The sequence below is a fragment of the Coccinella septempunctata genome, chromosome 1 (genome assembly GCF_907165205.1).
Source record: "Coccinella septempunctata chromosome 1, icCocSept1.1, whole genome shotgun sequence".
NCBI lineage: Eukaryota > Metazoa > Arthropoda > Insecta > Coleoptera > Coccinellidae > Coccinella > Coccinella septempunctata.
This window is the reverse complement of record NC_058189.1, coordinates 10583067-10599192: the sequence shown is the minus strand read 5'-3', so window position 1 is coordinate 10599192 and position 16126 is coordinate 10583067.

The window sequence follows — 16126 nt, the reverse complement described above, 5'->3', positions numbered from 1 at the left end:
TCGTGCGTTCACGATATGCAAAGACCCCTCTGAAGAAGTATATTATTCTAGATCACATATCAGTGTTTATTTATTTGTATTCATTTCGTCTGCGTTATACTCATGTTTATTAATTTATGTTTTAATTGCATGCTGGATTCTTCGTAACGGAATCATCAATGGATTACGGATAATGATTATGAAATTGTTTGAAATACGCAAAGAATCGCAGGTAATTCGAATAGTATCGTGATGAACTTGATGTTCATGTTCTCATAACATTGTTCGCACATATCGAAATAAAATGATTTGATTATTTATTGAGCCACTATGATTTGTTATTTGTTATTATGACCTGAACTAAACAGATAGTGTGCGTGAGCTCATTCATTCATTCATTTCTGTATCCCGTTACCGAGAATAAATCTACAAAAAGACTCAGAAACAAAACTATCGATGGGATCAAACTTATAATTTCTTAGGGCTACTTGCTACTGTGTGCCCTCCTGTGACTGAAGAGACCCAACCGTGACCTACAGATCCTTTCACACTTCGGGAATGGATAGTCACCAACCAGATCTGGCCGCTGCAGTATTCTTCTCGAGTCTCCATTATAACTGTGGACCAAAGACCTCCACTGTGATCTATCTAACGCTAGTTATTCTCAATTATGATTGGCATTACCTCACTGATTTGAGGGATTGATGCAGTATATCCTTAAACCGCTTATACTGGCCTCCTGGTTTCAGGGCTCCCTCTGTGAATTCGCCATACAGATCTATTTTGGGAAGTCTTGTGTCTTGCATCCTCAGAATGTGGCCGCTCCATCTGTGTCGGGCCCTCGTTGCTTGAGTACCTATCAATTGTTATGCAACTCGCGAGCTGCAAGACTTCTGCATTTGAAACTTTGTGAAACCATCTGATGTGCATTATTTGTCTTAGATGACGTCGTTTCGTTTGTTCAAGCTTTTTAATATGTCGCCTGTAGGGCGTCCAGCTTTTGCTTCCGTAAAGAAGCGTTGCTAGGACCACTGCTTTGTAAACAGCTGTCTTGGTCTTCAGATTGAGGTCGTGATTTTGGAACACTCTGTTCTTTAACTTCCAGAATGCCGAATTGATACGGTTGTGTATTTCCGTGTCTAGGTTAGCCCTAGTATTTATGAAGCTTCCCAAGTATTCGATCTGCTCGACCTGTCCTAGAGTTTCATCCTCCAGGCTGATATCTGTTTGAAGGCTCTCTGGTGGACTTGGCAGGATTTTGGTTTTTTCGATATTGAGTCTAAGGCCTAAAGCTTCTTACATATATTATCTGTAGATCCTCTGAGCTGCTAACGATAAGTGCGCAGTCGTCTGCATATTGGGGCATACGGGTTTTTGCTCTGAGGCGCTTCAGGTTAAACAGGTCTCCATCAAATCTGCATCTTAATCCAACATCTCTTACAGGCATACTCATGTCGGCAATAATCGAGAAAGCCATGGAGAAATTATTGAACAGTAAAGGCGCTAACACGCAGCCTTGTGCGTGAGCTATATCAAAATTAAAGGTACGGAGATCTACCCAAGTGATTTTCATGAATTTATTTCCAGTTTGCTATCCGGGATACCAAGACAATCTAAAATACATTTGTGTTTTTGTAAACACCAGAAGTTGCTAGTGTTATGTCCGGTAGCTCAGTTTATTTGTCTAGAAAAGTGGACTGTATTCTTTAGCGATTTGTAGCTGGAGCGAAAGCGAAATATGCGTATGAAACAACAAAATTCATATGAGAAAAAATGCGGTCAACAATGATGACTTACCAAAATATCGAACTGCGATGATGAGGGTACTGCTCCAAAAAAACCCAGCTCTTCACAGGGACCCTTTGCTGCTGGATATTTTCTCCAACTTCTTATTCAAGATGCGGTGTTGAAAACACAATAAAAACAAACGATGTGAAATTTCTAATCAAATATACGATATATCAATCAATTCTAGTCAACGTGTGAAAAGCGAATGGTTCTCCACAACCATTGAACTCTAAAAGAACTGGAAGGGCCTCTTAGGTACCGAAATACGACGAAAAGTGTGTCCAACTGAGACGGAAGATGTAGAGCAACCCATCTCTTTCTAACGGTTCGGCAACCAATCGAATAACCGCATCAGACGTCGGACGCAGCAGTCGTCTCACTTGAACGCCACGGGTTGTTTTTGTTTACATCGTTATAAACCAATTGGCAGAGCTCAGAGAGAGATAGATTGCTCTACATCTTCCCTTTCAGTCTTCCTAGGTTTGCCTGCATCGAGATGACATTCCAGTTCTTTTAGAGTTCAATGTCCACAACATATAAGAAGCCACCAGTGTTGCCATATTAGCACGAAATTTAAATATTTCTCGAGCGCTTCAGCTTCAAATTTATGTTCTTACAAAAGGAAAAAGGACCAAACAGCTAGCAACTTTGTTTTTTCAAATGATACGTTCAAAAAATTATCACATTTTTATCTCTTACCGAATTTTAATCTTACTTATGATAAAATGACTTCACTAAACATTCCGAATACTTACACAGTTATTACAGCTTATTATCTATCATAAATGTTGCGATTACGATGCACTTCGTGAAAGTAATTCGATTCCGTGAGCACCAAGCATCTTTTCAAAAACGAAATAGGATTTTATGAGCAAAAAAATTGTGTTTGATTGGAAAAATACACCATCTATATTTAAGTCGACTGATTATTGACGAATAAAAAACAGAGTAAAGCGATATAAACTTCTTTAAGCTTTTTTTGTACTTTTTCACTCAGATTTTGACGAAAAATTTCTGAAAAAAAATTTTAAAAACATTTCGGTTGTCGATTCGAGTATTTATTCAAAACTTCTTACATGTTTGTTACCGTAAATTTTAATGAAAACTGTTTAAGAAAAACTTCTATCAAATTTGAAAGATAAACACAAAATTTTATAGTAGAAGAGAAGTTATAAGAATTACGTTCAAGCACAAACATTTTTAAGCGGTTGTTATTATGACCTATTCTAAACACAGTCATTGTTTCTTAACATCACCTAAAATTATGTGGAGAACTACCAAAGAATGTTCATACCTAGGGGGGATTTAAAGTATTTGAGAAACAACTGTATTTCATTTATGGCTGTATGCACCGTTTCTTTGAACCAAGTTTAATTCTTAAACGACGTTTGAGCATAGAATCTCCATGAAAAAAAGACGTTTAAGGAATTAACCCCGTTTAATGAAACGGTGCATACGGCCATTTGATAACTGTCTTAATTTATAAAATTATATCATGTGTGCCCGAAATGTCATTTTTATATAAGGTCGTTCTTTCTTTCTTAATCTCACCGAGAACTATACGGAGAACTACAATAGTAGAGTCATTCGGGGTAACTGAACTGAACGCAGAGGTTAAGTGTGCGCAGTGCGTATATCTCGACTATGCAATGTATGAAAGGGGGGTTCATTTGGGTGAAGCCAGGGCGCATAATCGCCAAATTAGTTTTTCATACGAGTACGCCGTGCAACGTTTCGTTAACTTTTTATTTGCAATAAAAATGCAAATTTTGCCAGGTCCAAGTTCCGAGTCAGACAGTGTTGAACACTATTTTATTCGATTATGTGCATATTAATCTAAATATATAGTAAAAAATTTTAGGTTCTCTTAGCTGCTAAACTTTATAAGAACGTCAATTCAAATTTTGGCATACTGGGGAAAGTGTGCCAAGGTAAGTGTGCGCATAGATTCATTATATGGGCATTATATTAGTTCAGTGAGGAATAAATTATGACATTGTTGATTTTCTTGTTTAAGTCTCGATCAGTATTGTCCTATTCGTTCAGAAAAATATGAAGAGCCACCAACAGGGGAATGTATCAAGTAATGGTGGCACGAACAATAATGCAGTGCTTGTAAAAGGCGCTTCTGTATTGACAAAAACAGCATTTCTCTTATATTATATTGTAACATTTTGATGACATTATTTTGTAATTTGTTTTGATTATGTGGTTAACTAAGCATTGCGTTCACTTACCCCGTGGGGGTGCGCACACTTACCCGCAATAAGGGGCATGTGAACGCACTCCGACTTTCACTATTAAATTTTTTTTGCGGAAAAAAAAAACGTTTTTCTTTGTTTGCTTTTTGATGTTTTTTTATAGATTAGAAAATTCTCAATCTTATGAATATGTTTTAATTTTCCTAGCTTCAACTTTTGAAACAGGGTATGGCTTGAAAGGCAAAAGTGCGTACAGTTGCCCCGAATGACTCTATATCATTTCATAAGGAGGAGAAATGTCACTTTTCATGGCAAGCGTGTCCGTGAAGTTAGCACCCAGCGGAACACGGTGTTTTTCTACCAGTATATTTGAAGTACAAACGAGTTACTAAAGAATGCAAAAAAATTTTCTTCATTCTCGAAAAAGTGGGTTCTAACTTCACGGGCACTCTATGCCCTAGTAGGCATAGTACCTGCCTCGCAAGTATCGAAACGCACGTTCTCTACGAAATGATTTTATACAGAATGCAATTGCTTCTCAACAATTTTTTTTACTTATAACCAAAATCCATCGAAATAGTTGTTTCACCATTCCATCTAATTATTCTGATACGGACAAATTGTGTTGTTGCTATTCGAATACGGGTATAAGCATAAAATTGGGAGCAGATTTTTACTCGGGTATAAAATAAGGATTTATCAGTTCGTGGCATCATCACAAACCTAATATATTTCGCATAAATCTCACTCGCAATCAGCGATGGTGGTTATGTTATTTATGTATACAGTTATAATGGAATATTTGAGGTTTCACGGAAAGGAAACTGCATAAATCTGTTACACTTTCACAAGTAGTTCCAGTTTCCGAATGCAATTCAATGATCCGAGTAAGTGGCATAGAATTATTTCTGTTAAGGTGCTTTTTATGGCAAATATTTTTTCCTTTTTATAAGAAACTTATTCTTTCTTACATGCGTACTTATAATATGAAGTAATATACACAGGATTCTTGTTGTGAATGAAATGAAATTCTTTCCGTAGGAGATATATTCATTTTCCGATATAAAAACTATACTCCATTCACTTTTATTTCAACAGTCGGTTGGCCATGGAAATTTGACACATTTCACTCTGTATAGTACAAAAATGACGCTTGTCAAAACATTTGCCCGTTCTACGTAAAAGTTTCCGTTATTACGTATTTTACCACAGTGTCGAATCTCTTCGGAAAATATGTGACGAATATAATTGAAATTTATACAAACTGATTGAAGGCATACCAAATCAAGTTATTTGCATGGAAAATACAAGAGATTAGTATAATATCATAATATATGCACCTGCTTGAGGAGAGTTAAAGTTCGTTATCTTCTTTGGCTAAAGTTTGAATACGTTACATCAGTTGTAGATTTCAAAAATAATAACCCGAAGATGAAATGCATATGTTGCAGTGGTTGGGTCCCGAATGAATTAACAGATAATTACAAGAATGTTAAATTATTCAACAAAAATCATCTTGCATCAATGTAAGTAAAAGGAATTAAAGGAAGTTTCAAGTCAAGATGAACTTCACCTTTGAACAAAAATTTCACATGAATAAACAATTAGCAGGACAACTGGCGCGTATTTGTGGCTGTTCATCTTAATGCATTGATATAATTATAATAATTAGGTATTTATTGGTACCTTAAGACGTTTACAATGTATAGGACAAGTCAAATGAAAAATAGAAAAATCAATTTTCGGGAACTTATTCTACGATGACATTCATCGAAATTACTGTAGTAAACTTTTCGCATTAATTCACTCAAACATAAAATTCTCAAATGCCACCACTTTTTTGGGTCTCCCAATAGAAGGAAATTCTTTATCATCCTCTTCATTCACAATCTTTCTGATTGTGGAAATATTCAGCTGAAATATAAGTCGTTTACTCGTTTAGATTCGGATGAAATATTATATAAATTCTCTTACATTGGATATGTTTGCTACCGTCTACGTATTGTGGATTTTAGAATATCAGGGTATAACTATTTGTATGAGCGGACCTGAATTCTAAATAGCACTTCCTGAAACCCTGTCTCTTTTTTCAATAACTTTCGGCATTTTCGTAATAAAAATTGATATTAGTTGTGGCAACGGCGTTATGACGTTAACAACATTTCATGAATGTTTCTAGTTACAAAAACTTGAGAAAATTATTTCATGGCCAACCGAATGCTAAAATGTGCTTATACAAACTGATTGAGGGCATACCAAATCTAGTTTTTTTGCATGAAAAATACAAGGAATCAGTTTTTAAATATATTTATTTTTGCTATAGAAAAATGAGTATGACATGACACATAATATGCACTATGCAGTAACTTGGCAAGAGTTAATGTTGGTGATCTTCTTTGGCTGAAGGTTGAAAACGTTAAATCAGTTGTAGATTTCAAAAAAATCAACCCGAAGATGAAATGCATCTCACCTAGTGGTAGAGGATGGATATTACTCGAAGAAATTAACGGATAATTACAAGAATATCAAATTCTTCAACAAAAATCATCTTGCATCAATAGGAGTCAAAATAATTAAAGGTTACAAGTCAAGAGGAACTTCACCTTTACCCATAAATTTCACATGAATTAACAATTAACAGGACAACTGGCTCGTAATCATCGCTCTTTATTTTTAAAACTTTGACATAATAATAATAATTTTATATTTATTGATCCCTTAAGACATTTACAATGTATAGGACAAGTCAAATGAAAAATAGAAAAATTAATTTTCTGGAACTTATTCTACGATGACATTAATCGAAAATCATGTAGTTGCTTTTCGCATTCGTTAACCCTAAAATTAAATTCTTAAATGCCACCACTTTTTTGTGTCTCCCAATAGAAGGAAATTCTTCGTCATCATCTGCATTCACAATCTTTCTGATAGTGGAAACATTCAGCTAAAATATAAGTCGTTCAGATTCAAATGAAACTTTATATAAATTCACTTAGATTGAATATGTTCGCTATCGTCTGATATATTGTAGATATTAGAATATCAGGGTTACCTACCACATATTTGAATGAGCGAACCTGAATTCTAAATAGCACTTCCTGAAACCCTTTTTTTTTTCAATCACTTTCGGCATTTTTGTAATATTTATTGATATTGGTTGTGGCAACGGCATTATGGCATTAACGACATTTCATGAGTGCTAACCTTACTCCGTTCTAGTTACAAAAACTTGAGAAAATTATTTCATGCCCAACCGAATGCTAAAATAAAAGTGAATAGAGTATAGACTATAATCTTTGGTCATAACCTTACTATACAGTGTGGAATGTGGCAAATTTCCATGGCCAACCGAGTGCTTTTATAAAAGTGAATGAAGTTTAGATTCCCTCACCAAAAATTAGATGGGTGATTAAATAAATCCAAGTCATTAATCGATCGTTGTTCAAATATTGACTCAAGCGTCAAATGCAGGACCCAGTCATTGAAATAACTTTCAATATTGAAGAATGCGTGAGAGAGTCGAAAATTTTCTACCAATCTTCCGAGTTACAGCGATCACAAACATTTCGGGTATATAATTGTACTTTTTTTGCGGCTTCCGGTTCCTATGTTCCGAATGAATGGTTGGAAATCGTGGGAGGATCGCAAGCGGTACATTCTTCGGTTTTCAAACCGAATCGTTGGCGTTTGCACCAGTTTCATATACGGAACTCACCTCATTGTGGTTCTGTTTCAGATCTGCAATATCAGTAAAAATCGAAATGTTAGAGGCAGAGGTACAGTTATTCCCTATCGGATGAATGTTCTAATTGTTGACACCGGAACATTTTGTTGGCCTACTGAATTAAATCAGCATTGAATTCTTCAATTTATATTACGCAGGTTACATTCAATTGGCTTTCACTGATCTACTTGTGCTGCAAGATTTATCGTAGTATTCGATAATGAACGAATATCTATGAAAATCTCACTGATGGGTAAGAGTAAGTGAATCTCTGTTCATAATTTTTGATAATGTCTAGAAATCAGAGAAATTAAATTAACGAGATTGCCTGGAAACTTATTGATACATCGATGCAATAAAAGTTTGAAATTTGTGGTGGTTGTTATTTATTTACTTCCTTTCAGCTCCAATCTCAAATCAAAATACGATTAAAAAATACTTCAGTTTCTTATTGAAATTTCCTCTTACATGGAAGTTTTATTCCATAGAAAGTACAAATGAACATTTTAGTTCAATTCTATTATACGAGTATTAAATGGATAACAGGCCCAACAATAAACCCTGGTTTACGACAGAAGTCAAGATGCTCACGAAGGAGATAAAGCAAATTTTCTAGTAATAAATCTGAAATTTTTTAACTGAACCCATCTTTTTCAGGATTTTTCGAAGGTCAGCTTTCGAGTCGTTTATCGCTCAAAAAAAAATAGCCGTAGATAGACATGTGATACATATTCTGAAAGCGCAATTCTTCCAGTAATAAACCTGAGAAATTCATTCATCTCGGCGCAACCGATCGGTCTTGACGAATTTTTAACTGGACCCATCTTTTTCAGGAGTTTTCGAAGGTCAGCTTTCGAGTCGTTTATCTCTCAATAAAAGTAACCGTAGATGGAAATGTGATACATAGTAGCAATTGAGAATCGTTAAATGGACGTATAAAGGTCAAAATTTCCCTTAAATGGGCCCTTCATGCAACGGATGCTTTCTGCATACCTACAACAGAATTATTGTACGTAAATACGTACTGCTTAACCGGTTCTGAATCGACTTGCAGTGAAATGTTCATTGCACATGGTGTAGTCAGTAGTATTTGCAGGCCATGAAAATTTAGTCCACTTCGAAGCACTGAAAATAAAAACCAATGAATGACCGAGTCACATGTTTTAATACTTACATATTCATTTTCCTTAGTAATTAAACTTAATTCTTTTTATTTAATTCACAGTTCTTCACCACGCGATAATTTTTGCACGAGATTTCGAGGTTTTCACCAAGAAATCGAACATAAAAATTAAATAATCAGCAACTAGAATGAGCTAGATGAATACTACCATCATTATGGTATCATTTGATACCATAAATTTTATGGTCTAGAAATACACTGCGCAAAAAAACTAACGCACATTATGGAAATCTCAAATTTATTCTACAACTGAAGGTGTTCTCAATGATAATTATTTTTATCAAAATTATGCATGCATATGTTATCCACTTTCAACGGTTTTCTTCAATACAGATGTTTTTTCCCAGCAGGAATAAAAAAAGATGATATTATCAGATTTTGAATGAGTTGGTTCCATTCTAAAATCAGTTGTTCTCGATCAATTCTAGTGATCAATAGTTTTTCTTTCGTTTGATTTTCTACACTCGATCGCTATGCAACGCGAAACACGCAATTTGACCAAAGAGGAATGTGCCCTAGCGGTAGTTTTGCGAGAAGGGTGGACATACACAAGAATTGCAGAAAGGTTTGGAGTTTCCCATACAAGTGTGCCCTGAATGTTGCAGCGATTCAGGGAGACAGGTATGAATGTCCGAAGACCAGGACAGGGTAGACCACGGGTAACAAATGCCATTCAAGAACGTTACTTGAGAGTTTCTTCGTTGAGACAACGGTTTGCAACCGCTCGCCTCCTTCAAATTCAGCTTGAGCAAACTCATGAGGTGCAAATAAGCACTCAGACAATAAGAAATCGCCTCAGAGAATATGATTTAAGGCCTCGTGCCGCGGCAAGAGGCCCAGCTCTTAAACCAGCCCATCGAAGGGCGCGTTTGGATTTTGCGAGAGAGCATATCCATTGGGAAGAGGCCGATTGGGAAAGAGTTCTCTTCACAGATGAGTCTAGATTCTGCCTCTACCATTGTGATCGACGTTCCCTTGTATACAGACGTCCACATGAAAGATATGCTCAGTGCAAATTCCTGAATAATACTGGTTTCGGGGGAGGATCGATTATGGTATGGGGTGGAATATCTTTGTCTGCTCGCACAGACCTAGTGGTCGTTGATAATGGAGCTATGAATGCTCATAGTATATAAGGAACATTCTCGAAGAGCATGTAGTGCCATTTGCCCCATACATTGGTGAAAATTTCATTTTTATGGACGATAATGCCAGACCCCATCGTGCGCGCATCGTTCAGGAGTACCTTGAAGAGGTTGAAGTCTCTCGAATGGAATGGCCAGCAAGAAGTCCAAATTTCAATCCGATTGAGCAGGTTTGGGACAACCTCAATAGAAGGCTGAGAAGTTCAGAAAATCATCCAGCTTCTCTTAATGACTTAGGTATCCAACTCGGAGAAATGTGGGAAGGATTAGATCAGAACATTTTAAGATCACTCATTTTGAGTATGAACTGTCGTTGCCGAGCTGTTATTAACGCAAGGGGGGGAAATACCAAGTATTAAATCACTTATCAGCATTTTAGTATTTTGAAAATTGTTCATTTCTTTTCTTTCACATAAGATTCGGTGAAATCCTGAATTTTTCGTTCAAAACCTTCCCGAGAGAACATAAAAAATAAGTTATAAAGTCAATGTAGAGTTAACTTTCATTAAAATTGAGATTTTCAGAATATGCGTTAATTTTTTTGCGTAGTGTATAATATCTTTTAGTTTTCAATTTACTTCGATAAAAGTCTCGCAGAAGATGACTTCCTCAATTACCTAATGTTAATAGACATTATGTATACTGAACACAAATCAATAGCACTAATAGCTGTAAAGAGTTCTAATAATAATTATAACCTGACATCAATTCATACAAAATGGTTCTATCAGAGTTTCGTGTTTTCATCAGATTTTATCTATAGTTTTTCGAAACTAACGTAAATTCTCTGTGAAATTCAACTTCAATTATGTTGTACTCTTGAATGTTGGTGAATTGCTCTCAACTAGGAATTTTCATCATTTCATCAAACAGATTTTTTGACTAGATATGGAGTTCTATCATTTCTCTGTTATTATTTTGAAAAACAAATAGGAAGTAACTGATTGCTTCATAATGAAATTAGATTTTGTTGCATGCCCAAATATCACGCAACGCTCGACACGGTGAACTATCAAAACATCAATAATAACCTCGACTGAACAAGCAGCAAAATTGATTAACCCCGAAGCAATTAATCGAATAATTGTGAATGTGCCGAATCAATTAGTGAGGCTAAATATAGAACAGATGAATGCACTTGAACGGTTTCACAAAAAAAAAACATAGCGTACTACGTGAATGAAATATAGTTGCAGGTATCGGTCGATCATTATTGTGTTCAAGAAGAGAGTCTTCCGCATGTCTTCCCTACGTTTCCGAATCGATTTACGGTAAAAATGCAGTTCTTTTTCCAGATCGTTGAATGTTTTGCATCTGCATGATGTTCATACATCATTTAAAATGAGCAGTTTGCATTTCGATGTAATGGATGAAAATGATATTCTAGCGTTAAAATTGTTACTTTGGAATGCTAGAATTTTCCATCCTTTTGGAAATGGGGTGACAACTGCCAATCATTCCAAAGTAGGTATTCATTGAAAATGCGGTCTCATTTTCAAACACTTCGATGAGTTTAAGGTGATTAAAGGAATATAATTTTTCAGACTGCTCGGATTGAGAAAATTTTATTGAAATAGAGACAGTCTTTTTATAACATGGTTCGTGGTGCATTCTGAATCAGAGGGAATTTCAAATTTCCGCCAATGCAAAAGAAGCAATACAATTCATCAATACTTGCAAACGTACCGTCAACCGGGTGAAGTGGATCAAAAATCGAGGTTTTTTAGCAATAAGATTCAAAGTATCAGTGCAAGTGGGCTGGCGTTCATAATATAGATTCTATGATCCTTTTGCTATCGATTGGCCTATTTACCAAAATTTTTGGCTGCACAGTTTTTGAAATTTTTTTGGTTGAAGTGCGATCCACTTCACCTCGTACTTTGGGGTGTACATTTTAAAAATCAATGGATATTCACTTTAACTATACAAGGGTAGAAGTGGATCAGATGAAATGAAAAAATAATCTAATTTTGAATCATAAGACCAACAGGTGCTGTGAAATCAGAACTAGAACCATTGAAAAAATAAAAAAAACTTTATTATTTCTGTGTAAAACTAAACATGTTTTGCTTCAAAACAAAATACAATAAACAATGAAAATAAATTTCTAACGAACATAAAAACAGTCTATTGAATGAAGGCACTGGCACAGTTAGGGAAGAGGGCAACTCCCCCCCAAAGATACCAACAATTCAAATTTTTTTCTAGTACAAACATCGAACGATCGTTCGGTGTGAAGTCCCCCCTAGAAAAAAATTTGAATTGTTGGTATCTTTGGGGGGGGGAGTTCGGGAGTTGCCACTTCCCTAGCTGCGCCAGTGCCTTCATTCATTAGACTGTCTTTATGTTCGTTAGAAATTTATTTTCGTTGTAAATCGAGATAGAGATTCAATTCTCTCTTCTTTGGCTTCTAGAGTAAAAATGTTCCAGCCACGTATTATTTGCTTCAGGTGGATTTTGCGAATTATTTGGTGCCTTTTCACAAGAGCTATATCCTCTGCATGCGGATATACTAAAAGGGTGTTTTTGCGACATGGATCTATACGCAACACGGTCAAACATGACTAAATCATTGGTGATCGACTTCACCCCTCACTTTTGAGTGATGTAACAAATATTTTTTTCCTAAAGAACTGTGGTGGTACATTTGATTTCAAAATGGGGAATATCATTCCAACTAGTTTATACGTAACTTGTAAAAGTTTAGGTGAGAATAACTGTCGTAGTTATCGCCAAATATATAATTTAAGTTGAACAATTGAAAAACTGTTTATTCAAGAGAGTACGAAACTTTTTTTTGTGAAAAAACTAACCATCAAGAATTGTATCCAAGGCACGAGTTAGCAATCTTAGCAGGTAACAGTAGACACAGAGTTTTTTTCCTCGGCAATTTAGGATCTTGTCTATGAGTTACGCTATAAAATATGCGGAAAAACACGGTTGATCCACTTCACCCGGTACGGTACCCATTATTCTTCGTGGATATATGTATTACGAAAGACCAAATTGTACAAAATGATCTAGAATTAATTCTATTGAGCAGAGGCGGATTTTCTACATCGGATGAGACTTTGACTGGTACATAACATCAGTAAATTCTTGAGGTCAAAAGAAACACCTTTTTCTTCAATAATTTTTCCGAATCGACTCGGTTTCAGAGATACAGGCTGTTGAAAAACCATAAAAAAAAATTATTTTTAGTTCTATCGCACAAACGGTTTTATCGAATGAAATGAATTTTGGAATATGGTTTTTCATTCATTTAATGAATCTTTTTCGAACACAAGATATCACCCACGTCTTCCAGTTTTGTCATTATGGCCATTACGTACCTCAAAATTACCAAAATTCAAAGAACCCAACTCTTGAAACTAAGTTGGACGTTATCTTATGAATATATGAACGTTCAAAAATTAAAAGTGTGAAATTTGAAAAATTGTTCTGTTTAAAAGATCCACAGATGTGTAGTGCCGCAGATTAAGCTAGTTATCTTGAAGGTAATTTTGTTTTTCCAGGGGTGGCACAGCTTATCATGAAAACTTGAAATCGCTATATCTTTTTATGAGGGCCGAATCGGAAAAAATGGTATAGAAAAAAAGTGTTCCTTTTGACTTCAAGAATCTAATGTTAAATGTCAGAGACTCACCCTGAATATGCTAAGTAGGCTAATTTTTTTAGGCGGCAAATTCCCTAAAGCGATCTCTGCCAAATCGGTAATTCAACTATCTTTGAAGCAACGTAACTGTTCAACCGATCGTTGGGCATGACTCCATAGAAACTGTTCGTCTTTTTTTGAGGTTTTGAAGCTAAAACGAAATTTATTCCTGTACTTTCATATTATATTCGACTACACATTCTTAGTTTTATAAGAATAGGCGACAATTTGGGTCAACCTATAGACGGCACATTTGATAATCTGCTGTGATTCACACTTCTGTACCATGCGCTCTTTCGATCGATGACAGATACCTGCCGAACCGTCTACCAATTTGTTTATTTATTGGATTGTCTTCCACAGAGAACATTAATCATATTCATACAAAATAACAAAGGAATATTTGTATATGATTCTCTCGCCGAGATTCAGATGGGCTGTGTTGCGATAGCTGAGTGCCACCACCACAGTGATCCGCTCAGCTAACCCACGTAGGTGTAAGCAAAAGGGAGAAAAAAACTAACAATAAATAAAAAAAAAGTTATATAAAGACATGGGAGTGATATGCCAATCCGGCGCCAATTCTCGAGTGTTGGAAAAAAGTGACATTTCCTATGGAAATTTCAGATTCTGTATTACCGAATTCTAATAAATACTCCATTCACTTTTATTTTAGCACTGGGTTGGTCATGGAAATTTGACACATTCCACTCTGTATAGTTCGAAAATGTGGGGTTATGATGTTTGTGAAAAAGTTTTTGGGTTTTAAATCAGCTCTATGTTGTACGTTCTACGTTATAAAAGTCTCAATTATTACGTATTTTCTTAAAAGAATAAATTGATTCGAAAATATGTGATTAACCTAACAAACGTTCGTACAAACTAGTTGAAGGGATTCCTTATCTAGTTAATTGCAAGGAAACCAAAGATTACTCTATAATCTTTGAAGGAAACTACAGAAGATCAGTCTTTAAATATACCGGGTGGCCCACCCACACCAGACGCGGCGCACATTTTCAGGGAGTAAATAAAGATATTTTGAGAATCTTATCTTGTGGTGTATGTAGGGTATCCAAAACCACAATTTAAAATTATTGTCATAAATACAGAGTGCTCCAAAACAAAGATATAGACCAAAGTTACCACATTTTTAAATATAACACTCTGTATTTGACCTCAAAAATGGCAAGCTCAAATTATGATCAGTTTTTTCAGATCACTTTATACCTTAGAAATACCCTTTACGAGATAATGGCGAAAAATTGAAAATATGGAGTTTCTTTAAATACCAATTAATGAAGAAACGTGTTACGCCATCGATACAGATTTTGACACATAATAATATGCAGTTGCTTGAGAAGATTTAATGTTAGTTATCTGGATTTTGGCAAATCCAAGTTTCGTAAAGAAACACAAAACTGATATTTTCATCCAAATATTTATATTGCAAAAATTTTAGCAAGAATATAATTTTGGCTGCAACGACATGATTTGTTCATAAAATTTGGCGTTCTTTCACTCTTTTGTATTTATAACCCATTGATTTTCAAATTTTGTAAAGTGATGTCCGTCCTCCGTTATATTCCAAATTATATTTTGCATAATTAAGTAGTGTGTCAATAGGTACTGAAATGTTCATTTCCCCGTAGTAGGTCTTTTCTAAAAATAAACTCCTCAAATGCTTCCCTTCTTGGGTCTCCCAATTCTTTGTCATCCTCTTTATGCACAATCTTTCTGATTGTGAAAACGTTCAGGTGAAATATAAGTCCTTTAGATTCGGATGAAACATAATATAAATTTATTTACATAGAATATGTTCGATGCTGTCTGATATATTGAAATTTTCAGAATACCAGGGTTACTATACGAATGACGACAAACTTTCATTGAATTTCAAGTGCGGAACTGTGGAAGGTGACTCCGGCGTCGCAAAAACAAAACAAAACATAAACATATGACCTATGGCTGGACATTGGACAATGAATGGTTCAGTACCAAGTGCATCGGATTAGATGCATCAGGTCACTTGAGAAAATCATAATTGTTTTATCGTGCAATTAAGGGTGAACAAAAAGTAGAAAATCGAGGCAGTTTCTTGAATGTGCTTATGTCAATTATGTTGAAAAAAAAGTGCTATGATGTTTCCCCATTTCATCCCATTTTTACGAAGATTGTTGGAATGTTAGAGCAAGAAGATTGTGATGCCCATTGTGAAAAAATTCGTGAATGATTTAGACGAATTTTAAGGTGAGATTTTGAAGTAGTATTCATTTTTTTACACTTGTATCCTAAGTCTCTTCTGTCAATTGGTATCGAAATGAGCCATTTCATAAAATCGTGTAAGTTACTAAAAAACTAAAAAATAATGACAGCAATTCGGCAATCCTAAGTTTCCATTTTCATTACCACGCAAATATCGAACGAGCCAATATCCTAAACGAAACAACATGG